This window comes from Hetaerina americana, unplaced genomic scaffold (assembly GCF_022747635.1).
Source record: "Hetaerina americana unplaced genomic scaffold, ioHetAmer1.1.p SCAF_10, whole genome shotgun sequence".
NCBI classification, from domain to species: domain Eukaryota; kingdom Metazoa; phylum Arthropoda; class Insecta; order Odonata; family Calopterygidae; genus Hetaerina; species Hetaerina americana.
In genome coordinates, this window is record NW_027286070.1 from 25,139,533 (window position 1) to 25,155,681 (window position 16,149).

Consider the following 16,149-nt stretch of genomic DNA (forward strand, 5'->3'; position numbering starts at 1 on the left):
TGTTTGATAGAAATGTAAATCCATCAGAAAATGCCCTCGAAACTTGATTTGCTAATATTTGAAATTTTATGTTTACCATTAATTATTTATAAAGGAATGATTGAAAATACCATTCATTACTTAAGAAAATAATTATTTATGTTAGCGATGTAATCATGTGCATACTTATTAAACATGCAAAATAAGGAATGTTGAATAATAAATAATATAGTGCGAATTGCATGCTTTTACGAATTTGTCGAAAATAAATAGGGGAAGAATAATATTTATCAGCGGAATTGTAAGTTCAATAAACATAGTTTTTAAAATACGATAGAAAAGAACAAATATTGATTGCATCTGAAATGAATTTGCTTTTCCAATTATTAGAAAACTAAGGCCATGCATGATCCATATGAATTCAATTTACATGTGCTGAAATAGTTTTTAAATATTACCTCCCATATTTTCATTACTATTTTAACTGTTATTTATACATCTTTTTTGTGTTACAGTTTTATTTTGCAAGGTGAAATTTTTATTTAGTAAGTACCTTAGGATGGCGTAATTTGGAACATCGAGCCATACACAATAATTGGGTTATCGTATGACTTCTACTGAGAATATACCCTTATTGAATGTAAGTGAAGTTTGAAAATACGTGGGTTTTATATGAAAAGTTAACTTAGAAAAGGAACTATTTCAGTATTCTTTTCATATTTTTATTTCATGAAGGATTGTTTGAAGACTTTTTGATTGATAACGAAAATGGTACTCTCAATGAAATAATCTGTTTTAAAACTGCATTTATTGTGGTAGAATAGCACACATCAGTAAAGCGTTGAATTTTACCATTCGTTATGCCAATACAATTTTAGGTTATCATTTTTCTAATACTGTTATTTATTTATATTCAAAAAAAGCACAATGTAGTAGATGGGGTTAGTCATTGAAAAAATCACCAAAGCCACTTAAATATAATACTATAAGTAATCAATAAGATTAAATAGACTTACGGATTGTATGAACATATATACATGTTCGAAGGACTGCAAAAAAATAAAAAAAGGAATAGAAAACTGTAGAAGGAAGCGCGCATTGAAAACTCATTTTAATGCGAGATCTAATGACGAAACCTAACTCAGATTTTTAAATCGCAAATCACACTGGAATCTAATGATATCAGTAGCTGAGAAGATTAGATCTAATTGTTTTCATTTATTAGATGTTAATATGGAAAAAAATCGTGACGATATAATGGCAACCTCAAGGTTCTAATTGACTAGATAATTCAAAAGATATTTCAAAAATGAGAGTTCTATGGAATTTACTACTGAGAAAAATATTACCTTTCATAAGGAGGCACATTCATTTCTTTTAATATATTTATATATCCGTGTACACATTCAGTAGCAAGTTAATGTTCTAATACCTAATGAAGGAATCAAAAAATGCGCAAAATTAAAAAATAGAAGACACCTGCGTAAGGTAATTTGAAGCGATGATAAAAATGCTATGCTGAAGATTAAGAAACAATCACTAGCATATTCCAAAGATATCTTAAAATTTCTGGCCCCTGTAGTAAATAAATTAGGCAACGCAATGGAGAATGGGTTTTAGATTTATTTTTTATTTTCTCTGTCGTTTTGTGAGAATTGTTTCTGCCATTTACAGGAATTTAATATAATAATTTTATTATTAGTTTTATCGAAAGAAAATCACGATGGATGTATTATACAGGTTTCTAAAAGACATTTCCCCAAGAAGGGTATTTTCTTTCGGGGTATTAGGGAATATTCCACATAAACTTGTGGAATCACAGTCTCAAAAGTAGCATGACTTATTTTCCCAGATAGATGGATGGAGGTGAAGCGGTTTCTCTAGCTGGTTTCGGTGGGGAGTCTCAAGAGAGTCCGTAAGCCGGTGGTAGTTGGCTATCAGCCTTGGCGGAGTGTGGATCGTTCGATTGCGAAATGTCTGTATTGTGATTTCGTCACACTCCATCACGAAACGGTTTTTGGAAAAACGCTAAGTCATAAATGTTTGCGTAAAAATTGGCCAAATGAGTCAAGCCTTTGATGGACAGGGATGGACAGGGGATGGACAGGGAAGGACGGGGCAGATAAGGTGTTCGTATTGTTTCTGTTCAACCTGGTATCCTTAAAAGTGACTGCAGATTTAAAGGTTTAAGACAACGCCCCACCACACTTTCCCTTACTCTCAAATCCGTGCTGAAAGGCCGCGTGACGAGAGAGCACCGCAGCATTCCGGGTGCCGCCTTCCAAAAGGCGTACTAAGCATGAAAAACCCTCGCGCAGCGGTTTGTGGACACACAAGGGTGCCATTTCGAAGACTTTTGAGTGAATGCATGAATTTTGGGGATAAATATTTTTTCATCTACTCAGTCTTAATACTTTCGCGACTGACATTGTATTTCCCGATATGTGGTTCCAAATGTACTGTACGGTGTTACTTAATTTCTTTTTTAATCAACCAGAATGTACTTTAACTTACTCGGCGATAGATACCAAGTTACTGCTGTTTTTTACTACAAATTTGGAAATCGGTCTTATGTAGGTTAACTCACGAGGCAATCCCTTATTTTTCATTGGCTCGTCAATTGAGTTTGCAGGCATTTAGTTGTCGACCAATCATGCAACCTGTGCAATTATTTCAACGTATCCCATTCCCTATTCTGCTTCAGAACTAATTTCTTGAAATTAGACTAACTGTTGAATATAAATAAATAAAAGAATTAAAATAAATACGACGTGTTAACGATGATTCTTACGCCGTCATGTGGCAAAAGTAAATTAACTTTGGAATTCAAGGCCCAACCTAAAAAGGGATATCAATTATTTTCTTCACTTTTGAAAACTTTACACTTTTAAATTATTGCTTTGAGTATTGCAGTTAACTCTGTAAGATATCACTTATCAAAAATTAGCAAATAATATGCATGAGTTGGAAAATAAGATGGAGGGAATAAAATATTTCGTTTGGCTTCTGTGTTTACAGCTAATACTAAACAAAGGAACATGAAACGTACACGCTGATAATAAGAAAATATTACTACTTTTTTTAAGAATTATCAATGCTTTACGGCAGTCCTAATATACCGTAGAACTTCGGCTATCAAAAATTGAGGAAGGTGTCAGAGAAGAGAATTTGTCAGCAGTACTCTTTCTGAGCGAAATTTATTTACCACGCAATCCCATCGGCGGTGAATAATCAAAAATTGTTCTATTAAAACAAGTTAACTCCGACATTGAGTATTTAAAGTCGATCATATTGGGAAGAAAGCTCAATTTTATTGATCTTTATGGCTATACACTCCTGTAGTTGTCTTCGCGAAATTAAGGAAACGTATCTATTTTTACGGAAAAATAAAACCTAAGTCTGGAATAGTAACCTTATAATATTCCTTGCTGCTTCCCGGACGATTCCGCAAGTTGATTTATGATCGAGGCAGATGAACGTGGCCGTAAATATGACAATATTTCATTGCAAAATATACACCTGAAGCGAGAAATTTAAAAACTTATTCATATAAAGGCATCATTCAATTGCACTAGTTTAAATATTAAGAAAAAACATGTTAAACACTACAATAGCTTTTGCTCTGAGTATTTAAGAATTCGGTGCATTTTTTCACCCACTATTGATTCAGTCACGTTTTAAAAACCTTTACCGAGAGAACTGTTTTTAAGTGACGTTAAGCTTGAAATAGATGACATATAATCTCATTTGAAACGATCGACTGGACTGGAAGATAAATATCTTCATTATTTCCAATTACAAAGTCCTATCCAGTATTTACGTAAAATCTGATTGCTCTCCGTGCACAGGTTTCATCATATTTCTTCTATGATAAGTATTCTGATTGGTCAGTTCTTAAGGAGTAAAACAAATGCACCGATCAATTATATTTCTTCACTTGTAACAAAGGGCTCTACCGATCTCTCTAACCATATTAAGAAATTAATTTAAAACACGTATTAATGGAGAAATTTAAAGAAACTACGGGATGTGTCGCAGGAGTAATTTTTAAACGAGCCATACCTTTGATAACTCATAACTCATCATGTCATCGCAGCGCCTTCTACCATGCTTCTAAAGCCAGGTTAGTTTCCAGCCTCGGTTTAATAATTGCCATTTTGTGACCCCTTATGCCAACTTCTGTGTTTGTATTATTGTATTTCCTTCCCAAACTTCTTATTCATCTCGTATATAATCATCTCCTTATCCCATTTTCACATTTTTGTTTCTTCCATTTCGTTACTGCTCGCCAATAACCAATTCTCCTTTTTTTATTCTACCAATCTCCATGTATTTTTTTTTAAGGTAATCTACCGGTTAAGGTAGGTTTTTGGATGGACACAACTACCAAACAAATATTGTATTGCTCCTAACAAAACACAAAATCCATCATCCTACTCTATATCAGGTCCGTCTTCATCTCTGAGTACTTTCTTCCTCCCTTCATCCCGTCCAACATCCCTATCCTGTTCCTTCCCTTTCCACTTTTGCCCAACATTCTACCCTCTATAACAGTCTTCAACATCCCACTGCCGGTCAACACCCCCTTCATCCACTTCTCCTGCCTCCATAGGATTGCTCCCAACAAACCCCTCTCTTCGCCCACCATACCAAGTACTTCCTCATTTGTTTTCTTCTCTGTCCATTTCACCTTCTCCATTCTTCTTTACAGCCACATTTCAAAAGCCTCCAATCTACGTCTATCCTCCTGCTTCAATGACCAATTGGCTCTTAAATTCTAGCCGCCTCTTGGTACTCATTTCTTTCCGTCACAATCAATAGTAATATATTCCATTTAATGAGCCACCTCTGTTTCATCCTCTTAAATCTAATTGCACACTTCATAAACACTAAATTATAATCTAGATCGAAATTCGTTCCAGGTAAAACAAGAGTATTAATTGTGCTGCTGATAAATTAGTGCCTTATTACGTATTGCGCTGCCTGATTTAAATCTGATTATCCAAGTATTTTCTTCTAAACTTAAGTCTGTTGTAGTGTGTAAAAAAAAATTTCCGTCATTAATTATCAATTATCAATCTTAACTTTATTTCTTTCACTCCACATTCATGCCTTTTTCCTTCCTCACCATTCCTTACCTCACTTCCATCACTCAATCCGTCCACAGCGGAGTTACAATCCACCATCGCAATCGAGAAATTTCTTTCAGAGCCAATCACAGTCACATTATCTAATTGATTGTGTACGTGGCCTATCCAATTATCTCAGATAAGGTACCCGTGAATAATAGCCAAGTGGGCAAGTCCAACTATTAAAATATAGTTAAAAATAAAATAAACCAGGATTAATAACTATTGTTCTTGCGATGTAACTTCTTGTTCAAACCTACTGCCATCCCTCGCAGCCTAAAATCCTATTCAATTTATAACAATCTCTTCAGTAATCGCCGTCAATCTTTCATATCACTTAGTGCAAACCTAAATATCTATATTTCCTTCCGACCATATCCCGCTTTATATCTTCTAATTTCCGTTAGCTGAACATCGTACAAACAATTCAAGTATCTTTCCGAACAACTTCGGTCCCATTCTATTTATACTTTTTTCCTCCTGCTGTCGATTCCGCTTTGCAAGGATTTCAGGTGATGACGACCGCGGGAGGCTTGCGTCTCCAACTCAGCGTACGACACGCTCCCCTGTGTCCCAAAGTCCGTTTATGACTCATTCCCTTTATCACAATAATCATTTTCAAAGGATATATTATTGGGGTCTATTTTGTATTTAGTTCCCCTTCGTTAATAGTGTTTTCTAATGTAAAACCATCACTAAAATGATAGCCCTTTTACGATCAAATATCATTGAGTTATCAGAACGAGCTAACCTCACTCGTAAGAATGGATTTTGAGTATGTTGATATGAATGCGGGTGAAGAGATGAATAAAAAACCTATATTAGATGGATAGAAAAATTAAAACAGTTAATCTTGTTAATCTTTTTTTAACAAGGTTAAAATATTAGCTAAAGATAAAAGCACAAAGAAATATTCCTGATGGATACTAGCGTTTCAACAAGGTCAAATTAATTCAAGAGTAATACTGACCGGAGGGCCCGGGCCCTATCTGGGTGGCCTCAGATTCAGCCAAGATTGGTGATTTTCGGGTACAAGATCACCGAGTAAGACACCATAATCAATACAGGGAAAAGAACTGGCCCCCTACCCTGATAAGTGACTTTAACACGTCATCTAGTTTAGTACTGGCTGAATTTTACCATCACCTACCACCGACCTTCGGGTTGATTACTGTGTTTATGGTTTATATAAACATGTATGTCTTACATGAAGAAGGCCTCGGAGAAGGCTGAAAGCTCGAACAATCTACAATGTGTCTTCTACGTGTTATGTGTTACCTGTTTTATTTTGTCTTTGTATTATAATGCTTTCGTGACTGCTTCTATATCATCGATATATATATATATATATATATATATATATATATATATATATATACATATATATATACATATATATATAATAAATTGGACAACAACAAACAATATGCTTGTTAGAAGAAGTAACGCTTACTTCTGTATCTTCCGATGAAGACGGAGCAGAATTCCGTCGAAATGATCAAGAAATAACGTGTGAGTGATCTTTTTTGTGTTTCTATATTGTTTGTTGCTGTCCAATTTATTATTCAACTCTTCCATGTTACGTCGACGAAATCATCTACATGTATTTATAGAAATATATATATATATATATTTATATATATATATATATATATATATATATATATATATATATATATATATATATATATATATATATACTGATTACTCTGTGTATATATATATATATATATACATGTGTGTGTATATTATTATAAGGTAATCTACCGGTTAAAGTAGGTTTTTATATGGACACAACTACCAAATAAATATTTTGTGACTCCTAACAAAACACAAAATCTCATCCTACTCTACATCAGGTCCCTCTTCATCTCTGAGTACTTCCTTCCTCCCTTCATCCCGTCCAACATCCCTATCTTGTTCCTGCCCTATCCTCGTTTGCCTAACATTCTCCCCTCTATTACAGTCTTCAACATCCCGCTGCCGATCAATACGCCCTTCGTCCATTTTTCCTGCCTCCACAGAATTTCTCTCACCAAACCCCTCTCTTTGCCCATCATACCAAGTACTTCCTCATTTGTTTTCTTCTCAGTCCATTTCACCTTCTCCATTCTTTGAAGGATTAGTAACTGGAGGAAGAATGTATTGAGAGGCTATGGGGTACTGCAGATAGGTAATAGAAGGGAGAATGCTGTGATATCAATGTAGTAAAAGTAATAATGTAGTAAGTAAAAGAATCTGCATTTTGGTTTCAATTAAGGGCTTTGCAAATTTTCCAGCGCTACCTAAAACCTCGTCACCATTTTTTCTCTCCGTATAACTCCCGAGATACTATCTCGTAATCCATTCAGGCTCGCTTTTGTATTTTTGTACCTATTCTATCATGCGTGCGCGGATTGGGATGATCCGGTGGCTAGACTCCCTACCTCGAGAACCCTAGTTCGAATTCTGGTAGTGGTCGGATTCTTCGATGTGGTCCCAATCCCTACTTCGAGAGCACTTCAGTCAACACGCCGTCCAGAGGATGGAATGTAAAATTGTGGTGTGGGCCCCTAATGTCTTTTGTTAAGATTAGGCAGATGTCGCCGCCAAGTTCCTCGTTACTATTCTCCGAAACATTCTACCCCTATCAGAACCCATCTATTCCTTCTGGAGCAAATGACCTTTGCTGTCGGTCGTTTTACCTTATAACTAGCTACTACTACTGCCATGCCCGAAAAATAATTTTAGTGATCGTACCTACACTCCTTAGTATCTTAATTGGAAGCCAGGAGCTTTCCAAATGCTTTCAAGATAATTAGTTTCATAATATATTTCTTATGTTAATTATTTATAATGTTATTACGTAATTCCCTAATTACTGAATTGCTTGCATAGATTTCTAATCGTCCAGCAAAGTGCCTTGGCATTCATTTAATTTTATAAGCTTTTCATGCTCTGTTAACTTAAAAATGTGCACTAAATTAATATTAAAAGTCGTCATACTATAATTCTAGGTCAAAATGTTCATGAAAGTACCGTTTTACGCTATTTTTCCCCTTATTTTCTCTCATATCCTCTTTCGCCGCATCATATAATATGAACTTCCTCATCTCTTCGAACGCTCTATTTTGAATTAGAAGCTGACGTCTAGATCTTCCATGCTATCTAAATCGTTGTAAATAATAAATGGTTATGGTAGAATTAAACACCTTAATTTTTATGTAATCTAATAATTTTATTCACATACTTTAGGGCAGCGATTAATTCAGGTTTTTCTTATGTTATTTTATTAGTGATTCACTTTATGGTTTTCAAGTTATTTCATGCTTGTATTTTTCAAGTGACCTCTTAAGAGTAACGATTTAAAGTAATAAATAAAAATATATTTATATTCCGTTTCCGTTATTCACAATGGAAAATGTTCCTACAACTACGTGTATAACACTGACTCGAGTTCCCGAATGAATATCTTTTGTTTCTGTTCAGGATCAAAAACGCTAATGCAACAAGCGTTTTGTAATCAAGTAATTTTTTGCAAACATTCCTCGTACTCTTTATTAAATTAACGATCTAATAATATACAACTAAGGAAGCAATCTAAAAAATCTACCCTTCCATTAACTCATATTTTAAGTTTTTGGTTGAAAAACGTTGTTGATTGACAGTCGATAAGAGTCTAAAAAGTACAGATAAATGATAAAAACATAAGTTTGCTTAGCTACATATTAACGACATATAATTGGCCCTTCATTTTCGGGAAAAAATATAATTCAAGAGAATAATATGCGAAAGTTGAGAAATGCCGCATATTGGTTGCAGACGCACAAACTTCTGTGCTGCCCTAGGTATACAATGTTTATCGTTTTTCACTTTTTCGTGGCATTTTTCATTGATATCTCGATTAAAATACGTGTACATAATTTTCTTTGATGTCCTTTATCCCACAAAAGACCCTAATCTAATCCCCTCCTACTCCTGAAATTCTTCGTTTTCCATCACTTCAGATTGCCTTAAGTTGCAGGTGACCCTATTTAGTCGTTAATACGCCTGCAATTACAAATACTAATTTCAAGAAATATGATAAATTAGAAACTGAGACTCGTTAGAAGCATGATTCTGTACTGTGATGAGCACTCTATCAAGGGGAGCTATGGAGTGAACGTATCATTCCTCTCTCTTTCCCGTCGAGTGAATTTCTAATCTTTCTTTCGCGTTGAAAAGATGGCTAATTTTCGCAAACATCAAAATTATATTTAGGTTTATTCACGTAATTATGTTTTGTAGTTGCTATAATTATTAACCTCGCGGGGAGTGTCTGCTATCATTAGTGTCTGGAGAATCAATAATCCCCAGTAAAATTAAATATCTTATTGATGTTAGCTTGCCTTCAGAGCTCAAAGTATTTATCATAACAAATAAGAACATTAGAATTAAATCGTAGCAATTAATTCGCATTTAAACGTTAAAAAAGTAAAACTTTTAGTCAGCGTCCCAAATGACCGTGGAGTAAATAATATTGCTCTGCAAAAGATGGGCTTGAGGAAATTTATTTTGACAAATTATTTATTAACCGAATAAATCAGTTCCCGGACAATTATATAAAAATCAACGAATACCTTTACATTTAACTTACATTGAGAAATATCACCACCTCGCAAGGGGAATTGAAAGACACAGTGCGAAAGCGTAGTCCAGCCAATGAAGGGTTGATATTGCATCCAAGAGAGCCACTGGCGCGAAAGGGAGTCGAACCCGGATATACGACAGCTGGAAGAGCAGCCAGCTGGAAACTGGATTCTCCTTGCTTCGACTCCCGGTTTAGGCAATGGCTTCCTTAATGCTGCCCTCTTTTCCGGCTTGACTTGTCCGAAGGAGCCGTTGCACTATTACCCGCAGCTTATAAAAATAGCAGGCATTTACTTTGGAGTTTCAAGCCAGCAGAATAAGCTAACATGAGACCCCAAGTACAAAAGCATGTTACACATGAATATTCTTCGAAAAAAAATATTTTACAATTTTTAAAAGTGTGTATGCCCTAAAATGTTTTAAAATTGCTCAATAAGTTGAAGGTGTAGGTAAGGAACTAATATTTTATGGTATCCAAAAATGTGATCAACCAAAAGAAAGTATTTAATTAATAAATGTGAATGAACCCTCCACTAGGCTATGATGCTAAGCAAATGCTAGCCCAAACGGTAATAGGTTTGGATTTAAAAACCCTTCTTAAGCATTTGCTAAAACCATTTTTGTATATTCCCTTATAAACGCGGTTTTAAATATAAAAACCCGGAAAAATAAGAAGGAATGAATACAGCCATTTTTTTTTAAATCAACATTTTACGGTAGAATAGCTTGCATTTAAATTTTGAAATAATGCATAAGATTCATTAGAAATGCTTTCTAAGAAATAACTACGAAAACCTTCCGAAACGAAAAAACGAAAAGTAATCGTGCAGAATTTTTTTTAAGTTCTTTGTATTGTTGTTTGAAGAAAGATATACAATAATTTTGTACTTCAATTTATCTCTCATCATATTCTACTCAGAGATAAATTGAAACATGTTATGCATGTTAAACACATTGTTCCATGAAACAACATTTTTAAGAGGAAATTTAATTGAAATATTTCATTTTACAATAAGTACCTGAAATTGGAGAAGCATCAGAGTTTTGACACTACGGCCCTTCAGCTAATCTCAGATTAATAGACTTGAAGGAGTTATGTCCCAGCTAAACCAGAAGTTTCAGCTTTGAACCTCACCTAAAACTTCATCATTGCACAAATGTAAAATTTCTAAGTTTAGCTTCCCCCATCACGTAGCCTCAAAAAATGAAATAATAAAGATAATCTATATTTGAAATTCGTTGTTTTATTTCTGTTAATATTTCATTGTACTTGATTAAAAAATGACAAGGTCTGTCTAAATCTTATAATATAATTCTATAATTTCTGTTCAAAAGGTTCCCAAACTTCATTTCTTGTTAAAATATACCTCATTAACATATTATTAGTCAGACCTTTCTTCAGAGTAGCACACTTTCATACTCTTATCCCAATGGTGATTTCAATTTTTGAAGCAATCCTGGAACGCTTCTTCCGGTATGTTCATAAGCTCCGCCGAAATTGTCTTTACCTCTGGAATTTTAACAAATAATTTTCCCTTGGCCGGGATTTCTTTTCGGAAACCCAGGTCTATAGTTCTTTGTGTCAACTTCCTGGCCTTTGGGTAGGCAATCGTGATCCACAACACCCTTTGTATTAAAAAAAACAGTCAACATCACATTGGCATTCGAGCAAACTTGTCAAAGATTTTGGGGCAAGATGATGTTTCACCAACCCATGATGATTATTCCAGTTTGGTTTCAATGCTATATTAAACCCATTATTCTTTATATATGACGATCGTAGTCAAAGTAATTTTAAACCTCTTCAGCTCGATCAAACAGTTTCAGATAGACTTCAACTTGATGTTGCTTCTTGTCTGCTGTCATCAGGCTAAGGATAAATTTGATGGCCTAAAATTTTCCATGAGGATATCATAGCACGAACAAAAGTATAAGGAGCTACAGTCTTCTGTAGGTTCCTTGATAATTAAACATTTATTTGGACGAACTAGATCGCTCACTTTCTCGATGTGGGCATCATGTCGACGATGACAGTTTTAGCGAGCACTCGTTGTCTTCCACTGATTGCCGCCCCTCGTTCAACCAGTTCAATCACTCGTAACACGCAGTACAATTTATATCATCCTCATTATAAGCCCTGGTAATCAATTCAAAAATATTTGCTAAAGATTTGCACAGATTCTTGCAGGAAATCAAGTGCAATTATTATCCCTCTAAGAGATTATTCAGCGGTTCCGATTTTTTGCCGCACTCCACGAACACTCCTTCACGTAAATAGCCGTAACTAATCAACAAAAAAAATGTCAAAAAGTATTTAAGGATGGCTATTTGAAACTTTTGTGAACACAACGCCTCAAAGGGGCTTTAAAGTAATTAACTCGACGCACCCTATTCAAAAAGTTACGGAATTTCAAAAAATTAAAAAATTGAATTAATTGAACTTTTGAACAATAATTCTTTATTTCCAAATCTCATTTTGATGATTAACTATTTCAAAGTTATTGGCGAAGTTTAGTTAACGTTGTCGTTCGTACGCGTCTTATTAACATGAAAATCTAATCAAACCATACGGTTGGTTTTATAAGGATACACTTCGCGTAAAATCCTCAATGCAGGGCAGAGGATGGAAAAAAGTACAGAGGACGAAAGGCAATCTTTTACTCCCGCGGTGTCGCATGTCGTTTCCTGGGAAGACCTGGTACCTAAAAAATCACGTAGCAGGGTTGAAGCAGAGAATACCCTTAAATGTCACCAGAAATCAAAGCTATGCAATCCAGGCAGTAAACCCAGAGATCTACTGACTTAACTAACTTTTTTTCGTTTGAAAAATTATAAAATATCATGAAAATGGTTAAGGAAAGGCAGGTGGAAGAAATTTAGAACTATCCCATTATAATTCTAACTTCCGAAGGAATAAGATATTTGACTCAACCTTTTATCGTTCTTGGGAAATGGTGTCACACACAGTTCATTCTTATCCACACAAAGCGCCAATAGTGACCTGAATTCCACACAACGATTGAGCTTGTCTTTCACCTTATAAGGGTCGAGGAGTCCAGACCAAACGCCATTACTACTCCTTTACTACCGTACAATTTATTTTCGCGTTAATCGTTTATTGTTTTAAATGAACATTGATTACCAACATCTCACCTCTAATTCAACGTCCCGCTTTGTGAAATATACTTTCAGCTATTAGATTTGATAATAATGGGCAAAATATTGTGAATGAATCTTTTCTTTGCAAAAGACTTTGGCTCGAAAAAATTACTATATTATTTTTTTTAAGTCCGAGCATAGATAGGGTTATGCATTTTATTGCGCAAAAAATATTTGAAGTATATCATAACTAATGATAAAAACAATTCTGGATGAGTTTTGGAAATTATTCTGAACCTTATTTCGGGAAGTTAGTTACTGTATAGTTATATTATTTATTCACTTCATTGGTTTCCAAACAAAATACATTACGATGTAAGATATGAAATATTTTATTAGATATTAGTATCGGAAAAGAAATTACTTTGTTCTTCCACGTATATTTTATTATACTCTACCAAGGTTTTGACTTACGAAGGCATCATCAGGTCATCATTGACTCAGGAAGTCGAAATCTGAGTCGCGTATAATAAAATAAGTTTGGAAGAACAAAATATTTTCTTTTCCGACATGAATCGCTTTTACAAAGTGACGCCTCAAACCATTCTACAGATATCAGTATTTTGTCGCAGATTTTAAGTTTATTATTTTATGAAAAAATTTGTTTCCTTCAAGAGTTATTGCTTCCAAACACATTTCAATTTCAACGAACACCAACATTTAATAGAAACTAAAATGTTTCATTGTTCTTTAATTCAGATATATTGTTCAAAGGTTTAGCAAAATGGACAAATACTCTGTGCATTTAATTTTCTGTTGTGATTAGTTTGATTAGTGTAACTATACTAAGGGGAAATTTTCTCTTTCCGCATGTTATTGTGTATATATTGTCCTTTATCTTGTCTAGTGTATTAAAATTCCTTTTTCTCCTATGAATGTTCAGCAGTAAACCTTTTTATTAAAATTTTCAAATTTTCTTCAATGAAATCTTCATTCATGAATTAGAAGCGTGGTTTTTGAGAAAATGAATTTTCTTTTTTCGTAAAAATTTTACCGTCAGATAATTTGACGATTTATTTTGTTAACCATATTGAATCAAAGACTAATAGTTTCGTAAATTGATCTCAATTTCATTGAAATTGAAGTAAACGTAGCCCATTTATTTTACAAAATTATTTCCATCAGTTTTATTTGAAAACTTCTCTTTTATGAAATCTTAACGCATGTATAAAAATATTCATGCTAAAATTTGCTTGTTGGGACTCATATCGTAGAGTAATAATATTTTTCTTCTGCTAGGTCAATTCCTGTATTTATAAACTATAATATTGTTCACTCGACATTTATTGACATTAATTCCGTCCATATCATTGCAAAATGAATCGCACTGCCTTCATTTAATTATAAGGTGGCTATTTCATGATCAATACGATATACATAGTTACAATGCTGCCATAGTTAATATAAAAGATGAAAAAAGTATAGCTTAAAGATATTTTTCACACCTCGTGGTCATATTTTACGGTGTTGTGCACCGAATTGATGGGTTTAACATATTTACGAGATGAATGTTGTATAAAAAATATTAACTACCACTTCTCGATCTGCATTTTAGTGACGCTCCCTTGTTGTTCAATTTCTTTGCTTGAGTCAAACTTATTAACCTTTCCCTGAGCAACGAAAAAATTTAAGTTTAATTTTTTTAATACAGTTAGTTTTGAAAATAAGACATTTATAATTAAAAAATAACTATCTATAATTATCTATTCCTGCCAAATTAAATACTAGTAGTATCGTTTAGTAATGTTTATGGTAGTTTTTATTAATCAATTTAATATTTGGGTCTGTTTACCATTCTACTATATCCTAGCTAGTCTCCTAATTGTTACATACATTCAGTAGTGAAAAGGTTAGATTTAAGACGGATAGGTAGACTAAAACACATGTACATATATAATATTTTATGGATGTGATTTTTATTCTGGCAATAATAAAACAGTGCTTCATTTTTTACTGTAGAAGAAAATTCGAATGACATATAGATAACCGCAAATTAGAAATAAATTTTGGATATCAAGGTAGCAAAAAAGTTTAATTTTTGAAAATGTAATGTATTATTTTCTGCTGCATTGACCAACAAGTATTAGAATTGTCAGGATTAAATTCTGACAAAAAGCCTTATGGCACTTCAGCTCACGATTATTTTGATATCTTTCTGAGGTCCACGGAAAATCATCAAAGATAGAAGTCTTACGCTCAACGCTACTTCTTACGCTGATTTCCTTCGAATAATATTTATACCTGTTTAAGCAACTGGCCATGAGTGTACTCTGTATTCCCGTTTTTCGTAATTTTTTCCCCTTTTACAAAATTGGAGGACCAAGTTAATTATTTCCTTTTCAGTAAAAAATAGCTATGTTCAATAATAAAGAACTGAATCCCTATAATAATTTTTAAAAATTATTACATTGGCCTTACTAAGGTTAGTGAAACTAGGCAAGCATGGGTATTTTCACGTAGTGTTCTAAACTTGTTTCGTATATAGAATTTGGTGGTTAAATTCCTATAGGTTTGCAGATGAGGTTTAATACTTCCATATTGTTTTCTGTTTTCCATTATCCCCGAGATATCGTGGATTGGATGACCCAACTCTATAAACTACGTTTTTCTGCCATATTCATTACTTCTATTGTGACAATACCTTTTTAGACTGAGTTTGAATTCAAAGTTATTTTTAGCAATACCTACGTTTAGTAATTTCATAAAAAACACAATGGCTTTTAATATATCGTACAGCGTAGCAACATATGGAATTTCAGGACCATACATTCGCCGAAAGAATTTCTCAGGCAATTTCCATTGTAAACTGTAATTTATTTAACTGAATTCCGAAGTCTCAATTTTGTTTTTGCACAATTTTTTGCGAAGCATCGGCTTCGCAGTTCGTTTTTTCACAAGTTATTCGGAGCAAAAGCTCCGAGCTGCAGTAATTATTTCCTATGACACGTGAATTTCTTTTTCAACTCGTTTTTTTTCCTCCCTCTTGCGTTCCAGCCAATATGTGCGATCGGCTGATTCAATACTTTTTTTTTCTCTTTTGACCGTCCCTTCCATTTTGTAATTCATTTAAATGTTTACGACATTGTTAAAAATGCATGAAAATGTGAGCCCGTAACTTTTCGAATATTTCTGCGGCCACTCCACTCGACTACGCTATCATGCATCAATGTCCGAACACCCTTGTCCGTCCTTTCCCCCGACCACCGCCACAGAACCTCACAACCCCCCCCCCGGTCCCCCGCCCACCTATTCCCACTCTACCCCACCACGTCCG